This window comes from Leuresthes tenuis, unplaced genomic scaffold (assembly GCF_036924035.1).
Source record: "Leuresthes tenuis unplaced genomic scaffold, fLeuTen1.0.hap1 SCAF_51, whole genome shotgun sequence".
NCBI classification, from domain to species: domain Eukaryota; kingdom Metazoa; phylum Chordata; class Actinopteri; order Atheriniformes; family Atherinopsidae; genus Leuresthes; species Leuresthes tenuis.
Window position 1 is genome coordinate 18,433 of NW_027325405.1, and position 10,358 is coordinate 28,790.

Genomic DNA, 10,358 nt, shown 5'->3' on the forward strand with positions numbered 1-10,358 from the left:
AGAACATTATCGTGGACCAGAAACGGAACATTACCGTGAAACCGAACATTATCGTGGACCAGAGATCGAACATTACCGTGGACCAGAGACAGAACATTACCGTGGACCAGAGACAGAACATTTCCATGGACCAGAGACAGAACATTACCGTTTACCAGACACAGAACATTACCGTGGACCAGAGACAGAACATTACCGTGGACCAGAGACAGAACATTAACGTGAAAAAGAATATTATCATGGACCAGAAACGGAACATTACCGTGAAACAGAAACACAACATTACCGTGTACCAGAGACGGAACATTACCGTGAAACAGAAACACAACATTACCGTGTACCAGAGACAGAACATTACCGTGAAACGGAAACCGAAAATTACCGTGAAACAGAAACGGAACATTACCGTGGACCAGAGACAGAACATTACTGTGAAACCGAAACAGAACATTATCGTGGACCAGAAACGGAACATTACCATGAAACAGAAACAGAACATTATCGTGGACCAGAGACGGAACATTACCGTGAAACCGAACATTATCGTGGACCAGAGATCGAACATTATCGTGGACCAGAGACAGAACATTACCGTGGACCAGAAATGGAACATTAACGTGAAACCGAACATTATCGTGGACCAGAGACGGAACATTACCGTGAAACCGAAAATTATCGTCGACCAGAAATCGAACATTATCGTGGACCAGAGACAGAACATTACCGTGGACCAGAAATCGAACATTACCGTGAAACCGAACATTACCATGGACCAGATACGGAACATTACTGTGGACCAGAGACGGAATATTACCGTGGACCAGAGCATTACCGTGGACCAGAACATTCCCGTAAAACCGAACATTGTCGCGGACCAGAGACCAAACATTACCGTGAAACCGAACATTATCGTGGACCAGAGACCGAACATTACCGTGAAACCGAAACAGAACATTATCGTGGACCAGAAACGGAACATTACCGTGAAACAGAAACACAACAAATATCGTGGACCAGAAACGGAACATTACCGTGAAACAGAAACAGAACATTAGCGTGGACCAGAGACAGAACATTACCGTGAACCAGAGACAGAACATTACCGTGAAAAAGAAACACAACATTACCGTGGACCAGAAACGGAACATTATCATGGACCAGAGACAGAACATTATCGTGGACCAAAGACTGAACATTATCGTGGACCAGAGACAGAACATTACCATGAAACCGAAACAGAACATTATCGTGGACCAGAGACAGAACATTACCGTGGACCAGAAATGGAACATTAACGTGAAACCGAACATTATCGTGGACCAGAGACGGAACATTACCGTGAAACCGAACATTATCGTGGACCAGACACAGAACATTACCGTGGACCAGAGACAGAACATTACCATGAAACCGAAACAGAACATTATCGTGGACCAGAAACGGAACATTACAGTGAAACAGAAACAGAACATTATCATGGACCAGAAACGGAACATTACCGTGAAAACGAAACAGAACATTATTGTGGACCAGAAACGGAACATTACCGTGAATTAGAAACACAACATTACCGTGGACCAGAAACGGAACATTACCGTGAAACAGAAACACAACATTATTGTGGACCAGAGAGGGAACATTACCGTGGACCAGAGACGGAACATTACCGTGAAACCTAAACAGAACATTATCGTGTACCAGAAACGGAACATTACCGTGAAACCGAAACAGAACATTATTGTGGACCAGAAACGAAACATTACTGTGAAACAGAAACACAACATTATCATGGACCAGAAACGGAACATTACCGTGAAACAGAAACACAACATTATTGTGGACCAGAGACGGAACATTACCGTGGACCAGAGACGGAACATTACCGTGAAACCGAAACAGAACATTATCGTGTACCAGAAACGGAACATTACCGTGAAACCAAAACAGAACATTATCGTGGACCAGAAACGAAACATTACCGTGAAACAGAAAAACAACATTATCGTGGACCAGAAATGGAACATCACCGTGAAACAGAAACACAACATTATCCTGGACCAGAAACGGAACATTACCGTGAAACAGAAACAGAACATTAGCGTGGACCAGAGACAGAACATTACCGTGAAACAGAACATTACCGTGAAACATAAACACAACATTATCTTGGACCAGAAACGGAACATTACCATGAAACAGAGACAGAACATTAGCGTGGACCAGAGACAGAACATTACCGTGAAACAGAAAATTATCATGGACCAGAAGCGGAACATTACCGTGAAACAGAAACAGTACATTATCGTGGACCAGAGACGGAACATTACCGTGGACCAGAGACGGAACATTACCGTGAAACCGAAACAGAACATTATCGTGGACCAGAAACGGAACATGACCGTGAAACCGAAACAGAACATTATCGTGGACCAGAAACGGAACATTACCGTGAAACAGAAACAGAACATTATCGTGGACCAGAAACGGAACATGACCGTGAAACCGAAACACAACATTTTCGTGGACCAGAGACGGAACATTACCGTGGAAAAGAGACAGAACATTACCGTGAAACTGAAACAGAACATTATCGTGGACTAGAAATGGAACATTACCGTGAAACAGAAACACAACATTATCGTGGACCAGAAACGGAACATTACTGTGAAACAGAAAATTATCATGGACCAGAAACGGAACATTACCGTGGACCAGAGACGGAACATTACCGTGAAACCGAAACAGAACATTATCGTGGACCAGAGACGGAACATTACCGTGAAACCGAACATTATCGTGGACCAGAGATCGAACATTACCGTGGACCAGAAACGGAACATTACCATGAAACCGAACATTATCGTGGACCAGAGACGGAACATTACCATGGACCAGAGACAGAACATGACCGTGAAAAAGAACATTATCATGGACCAGAAACGGAACATTACCGTGAAACCGAACATTATCGTCGACCAGAAATCGAACATTATCGTGGACCAGAGACAGAACATTACCGTGGACCAGAAATGGAACATTACCGTGAAACCGAACATTACCATGGACCAGATACGGAACATTACTGTGGACCAGAACATTACCGTCAAACCGAACATTATCGTCAAACCGAACATTATCGTGGACCAGAGACCGAACATTACCGTGAAACCGAACATTACCTTGGACCAGAGACAAAATATTACCGTGAAACCAAACATTACCGTGAAACCAAAACAGAAAACTACCGTGGACAAGAGACTGAACATTACTGTGAAACCGAAACAGAACATTATCGTGGACCAGAAACGGAACATTACCGTGAAACAGAAACACAACATTATCGTGGACCAGAAACGGAACATTACCGTGAAACAGAAACAGAACATTAGCGTGGACCAGAGACAGAACATTACCGTGGACCAGAGACAGAACATTACCGTGGACCAGAGACAGAACTTTACCTTGAAACCGAACATCACCGTGGAAAAGAGACAGAACATTACCATGGACCACAGACAGAACATTACCGTGAAACAGAACATTATCATGGACCAGAAACGGAACATTACCGTGAAACCGAACATTACCGTGGACCAGAGACAGAACATTACCGTGAAACCGAAACAGAACATTATCGTGGACCAGAAACGGAACATTACCGTGAAACAGAAACAGAACATTATCGTGGACCAGAGACGGAACATTACCGTGAAACCGAACATTATCGTGGACCAGAGACAGAACATTACCGTGAAACCGAAACAGAACATTATCATGGACCAGAAACGGAACATTACCGTGAAACAGAAACAGAACATTATCGTGGACCAGAGACGGAACATTACCGTGAAACCGAACATTATCGTGGACCAGAGATCGAACATTACCGTGGACCAGAGACAGAACATTACCGTGGACCAGAGACAGAACATTACCATGGACCAGAGACAGAACATTACCATGGACCAGAGACAGAACTTTACCGTGAAACCGAACATTACCGTGGACCAGAGACAGAACATTACCGTGTACCAGACACAGAACATTACCGTGGACCAGAGACAGAACATTACCGTGGACCAGAGACAGAACATTACCATGGACCAGAGACAGAACATTACCATGGACCAGAGACAGAACTTTACCTTGAAACTGAACATCACCGTGGACCAGAGACAGAACATTACCATGGACCAGAGACAGAACATTACCGTGAAACAGAACATTATCATGGACCAGAAACGGAATATTACCGTGAAACAGAAACACAACATTACCGTGGACCAGAGACAGAACATTATCGTGGACCAGAAACGGAACATTATTGTGAAACCGAACATTATCATGGAACAGAGACAGAATATTACTGTGGACCAAAGACCGAACATTACCGTTAAACCGAAACAGAACATTACCGTGATACAGAAAAAGAACATTATCGTGGACCAGAGACAGAACATTACTGTGGACCAGAAACGGAACATTACCGTGAAACAGAAAAAGGAACATTATCGTGGACCAGAGACCGAACATTACCGTGAAACAGAAACACAACATTATCGTGGACCAGAGACGGAACATTACCGTGGACCAGAGACAGAACATTATCGTGGACCAGAAACGGAACATTATTGTGAAACCGAACATTATCATGGAACAGAGACAGAATATTACTGTGGACCAAAGACCGAACATTACCGTTAAACCGAAACAGAACATTACCGTGATACAGAAAAAGAACATTATCATGGAACAGAGATAGAACATTACTGTGGACCAGAAACGGAACATTACCGTGAAACAGAAAAAGGAACATTATCGTGGACCAGAGACCGAACATTACCGTGAAACAGAAACAGAACATTAACGTGGACCAGAGACGGAACATTACCGTGGACCAGAGACGGAACATTACCGTGAAACCGAAACAGAAAATTATTGTGGACCAGAAACGGAACATTATCGTGGACCAGAGACAGAACATTATCGTGGACCAGGGACGGAACATTATCGTGGACCAGAGACGGAACATTATCGTGGACCAGAGACAGAACATTACCGTGAAACCTAAACAGAACATTATCGTGGACCAGAGACGGAACATTATCGTGAAACCGAACATTATCGTGGACCAGAGAGGGAACATTACCGTGAAACAGAAACACAACATTATCGTGGACCAGAAACGGAATATTACCGTGAAAGAGAAACACAACATTATCGTGGACCAGAGACGGAACATTACCGTGGACCAGAGACGGAACATTACCGTGGACCAGAGACAGAACATTATCTTGGACCAGAGACAGAACATTACCGTGAAACCGAAACAGAACATTATCGTGGACCAGAAACGGAACATTATCGTGGACCAGAGACAGAACATTATCGTGGACCAGAGACGGAACATTATCGTGGACGAGAGACGGAACATTATCGTGGACCAGAGACAGAACATTGCCGTGAAACCTAAACAGAACATTATCGTGGACCAGAGACGGAACATTACCGTGAAACAGAAACACAACATTACCGTGAAACAGAAACACAACATTATCGTGGACCAGAAACGGAATATTACCGTGAAACAGAAACACAACATTATCGTGGACCAGAGACGGAACATTACCGTGGACCAGAGACGGAACATTACCGTGGACCAGAGACAGAACATTATCGTGGACCAGAAACGGAACATTATCGTGAAACCGAACATTATCATGGAACAGAGACAGAACATTACTGTGGACCAGAGACCGAACATTACCGTTAAACCGAAACAGAACATTACCGTGAAACAGAAAAAGAACATTATCGTGGACCAGAGACCGAACATTATCATGGAACAGAGATAGAACATTACTGTGGACCAGAAACGGAACATTACCGTGAAACAGAAAAAGGAACATTATCGTGGACCAGAGACGGAACATTACCGTGGACCAGAGACGGAACATTATCGTGGAACAGAAACGGAACATTACCGTGAAACCGAAACACAACATTATCGTGGACCAGAAACGGAACATTACCGTGAAACAGAAACAGAACATTACTGTGGACCAGAGATAGAACATTATCTTGGAACAGAGACAGAACATTACCGTGAAACCGAAACAGAACATTATCGTGGACCAGAAACGGAACATTATCGTGGACCAGAGAAAGAACATTATCGTGGACCAGAGACGGAACATTATCGTGGACCAGAGACAGAACATTACCGTGAAACCTAAACCGAACATTATCGTGGACCAGAGACGGAACATTATCGTGAAACCGAACATTATCGTGGACCAGAGACGGAACATTACCGTGAAACAGAAACACAAATTTATCGTGGACCAGAAACGGAACATTACCGTGAAACAGAAACACAACATTATTGTGGACCAGAGACGGAACATTACCGTGGACCAGAGACGGAACATTACCGTGAAACCTAAACAGAACATTATCGTGGACCAGAAACAAAACATTACCGTGAAACAGAAACACAACATTATCATGGACCAGAAACGGAACATTACCGTGAAACAGAAACACAACATTATTTTGGACCAGAGACGGAACATTACCGTGGACCAGAGACGGAACATTACCGTGAAACCGAAACAGAACATTATCGTGTACCAGAAACGGAACATTACCATGAAACCAAAACAGAACATTATCGTGGACCAGAAACGAAACATTACCGTGAAACAGAAACAGAACATTAGCGTGGACCAGAGACAGAACATTACCGTGAAACAGAACATTACCGTGAAACAGAAACACAACATTATCGTGGACCAGAAACGGAACATTACCGTGAAACAGAAACAGTACATTATCGTGGACAAGAGACGGAACATTACCGTGGACCAGAGACGGAACATTACCGTGAAACCGAAACAGAACATTATCGTGGACCAGAAACGGAACATGACCGTGAAACCGAAACAGAACATTATCGTGGACCAGAAACGGAACATTACCATGAAACAGAAACACAACATTATCGTGGAACAGAAACGGAACATTACCGTGAAAAAGAAACCGAACATTACCGTGGACCAGAGACAGAACATTATCGTGGACAAGAGACAGAACATTACCGTGAAACAGAAACAGAACATTATCGTGGACCAGAAACGGAACATTATCGCGGACCAGAGACAGAACATTATCGTGGACCAGAAACGGAACATTATCGTGGACCCGAGACGGAACATTATCGAGGACCAGAGACAGAACATTACCGTGAAACCTAAACAGAACATTATCGTGGACCAGAAACGGAACATTATCGTGAAACAGAACATTATCGTGGACCAGAGACGGAACATTACCGTGAAACAGAAACACAACATTATCGTGGACCAGAAACGGAACATAACCGTGAAACAGAAACAGAACATTATCGTGGACCAGAAACGGAACATTACTGTGAAACAGAAACAGAACATTACCGTGGACCAGAGACAGAACATTACCGTGGACCAGAGACAGAACATTACCGTGAAACCGAAACAGAACATTATCGTGGACCAGAAACGGAACATTATCATGGACCAGAGACAGAACATTATCGTGGGCCAAAGACGGAACATTACCGTGAAACCGAACATTATCGTGGACCAGAGACAGAACATTACCGTGGACCAGAGACAGAACATTACCGTGAAACCGAAACAGAACATTATCGTGGACCAGAAACGGAACATTACCGTGAAACAGAAATAGAACATTATCGTGGACCAGAGACGGAACATTACTGTGAAACCGAACATTATCGTGGACCAGAGATCGAACATTACCGTGGACCAGAGACAGAACATTACCGTGGACCAGAGACAGAACATTACCGTGGACCAGAGACAGAACATTACCGTGGACCAGAGATGGAACATTACCGTGAAACCGAGACGGAACATTATCGTGGACCAGAGACAGAACATTACCGTGAAACCTAAACAGAACATTATCGTGGACCAGAAACGGAACATTATCGTGAAACCGAACATTATCGTGGACCAGAGACGGAACATTACCGTGAAACAGAAACACAACATTATCGTGGACCAGAAACGGAACATAACCGTGAAACAGAAACAGAACATTATCGTGGACCAGAAACGGAACATTACTGTGAAACAGAAACAGAACATTACCGTGGACCAGAGACAGAACATTACCGTGGACCAGAGACAGAACATTACCGTGAAACCGAAACAGAACATTATCGTAGACCAGAAACGGAACATTATCATGGACCAGAGACAGAACATTATCGTGGGCCAAAGACGGAACATTACCGTGAAACCGAACATTATCGTGGACCAGAGACAGAACATTACCGTGGACCAGAGACAGAACATTACCGTGAAACCGAAACAGAACATTATAGTGGACCAGAAACGGAATATTACCGTGAAACAGAAATAGAACATTATCGTGGACCAGAGACGGAACATTACTGTGAAACCGAACATTATCGTGGACCAGAGATCGAACATTACCGTGGACCAGAGACAGAACATTACCGTGGACCAGAGACAGAACATTACCGTGGACCAGAGACAGAACATTACCAAGGACCAGAGACAGAACATTACCGTTAAACAGAACATTATCATGGACCAGAAACGGAATATTACCGTGAAACAGAAAAACAACATTATCGTGGACCAGAGACGGAACATTACCGTGGACCAGAGACGGAACATTACCGTGAAACCGAAACAGAACACTATCGTGGACCAGAAACGGAACATTATCGTGAAACCAAACATCATCATGGAACAGAGACAGAACATTACTGTGGACCAGAGACCGAACATTACCGTTAAACCGAAACAGAACATTACCGTGAAACAGAAAAAGAACATTATCGTGGACCAGAGACCGAACATTATCATGGAACAGAGATAGAACATTACTGTGGACCAGAAACGGAACATTACCGTGAAAAAGAAACAGATCATTATCGTGGACCAGAGACCGAACATTATCGTGAAACCGAACATTATCATGGAACAGAGACAGAACATTACTGTGGACCAGAGACCGAACTTTACCGTTAAACAAAAACAGAACATTATCGTGGACCAGAGACGGAACATTACTGTGGACCAGAGACAGAACTTTACCTTGAAACCGAACGTTACCGTGGACCAGAGACAGAACATTACCATGGACCAGAGACAGAACATTACCATGAAACAGAACATTATCATGGACCAGAAACGGAACATTACCGTGAAACCGAAACAGAATATTATCGTGGACCAGAAACGGAACATTACCGTGAAACCGAAACAGAACATTATCGTGGACCAGACACGGAACATTACCGTGAAACCGAACATTATCATGGACCAGAGATCGAACATTACCGTGGACCATAGACAGAACATTACCATGGACCAGATACAGAACATTACTGTGGACCAGAGACCGAACTTTACCTTGAAACCGAACATTACCGTGGACCAGAGACAGAACATTACCATGGACCAGAGACGGAACATTACCGTGAAACCGAAACAGAACATTTTCGTGGACCAGAGACGGAACATTACCGTGGACATGAGATGGAACATTACCGTGAAACCGAAACAGAACATTTTCGTGGACCAGAGACGGAACATTACCATGGACCAGAGACAGAACATTACCGTGAAAAAGAACATTATCATGGACAAGAAACGGAACATTACCGTGAAACAGAAACACAACATTTTCGTGGACCAGAGACGGAACATTACCGTGGACCAGAGACGGAACATTACCGTGAAACCGAAACAGACCATTATCTTGGACCAGAGACGGAACATTACCGTGAAACCGAACATTATCGTGGACCAGAGATCGAACATTACCGTGGACCAGAGACAGAACATTACCGTGGACCAGAGACAGAACATTACCGTGGACCAGAGACAGAACAGTACCGTGGACCAGAGACAGAACATTACCGTGAACCAGAGACAGAACATTACTGTGGACCAGAGACCGAACTTTACCTTGACACCGAACATTACCGTGGACCAAAGACAGAACATTAGCATGAAACAGAACATTATCTTGGACCAGAGACAGAACATTATCGTGGACCAGAGACAGAACATTATCGTGGACCAGAAACGGAACATTACCGTGGACCAGAGACAGAACATTATCGTGGACCAGAGACGGAACATTACCGTGAAACAGAAACAGAACATTATCGTGGACCAGAAACGGAACAATATCGTGGACCAGAGACAGAACATTATCGTGGACCAGAGACGGAACATTATCGTGGACCCGAGACGGAACATTATCGTGGACCAGAGACAGAACATTACCGTGAAACCTAAACAGAACATTAT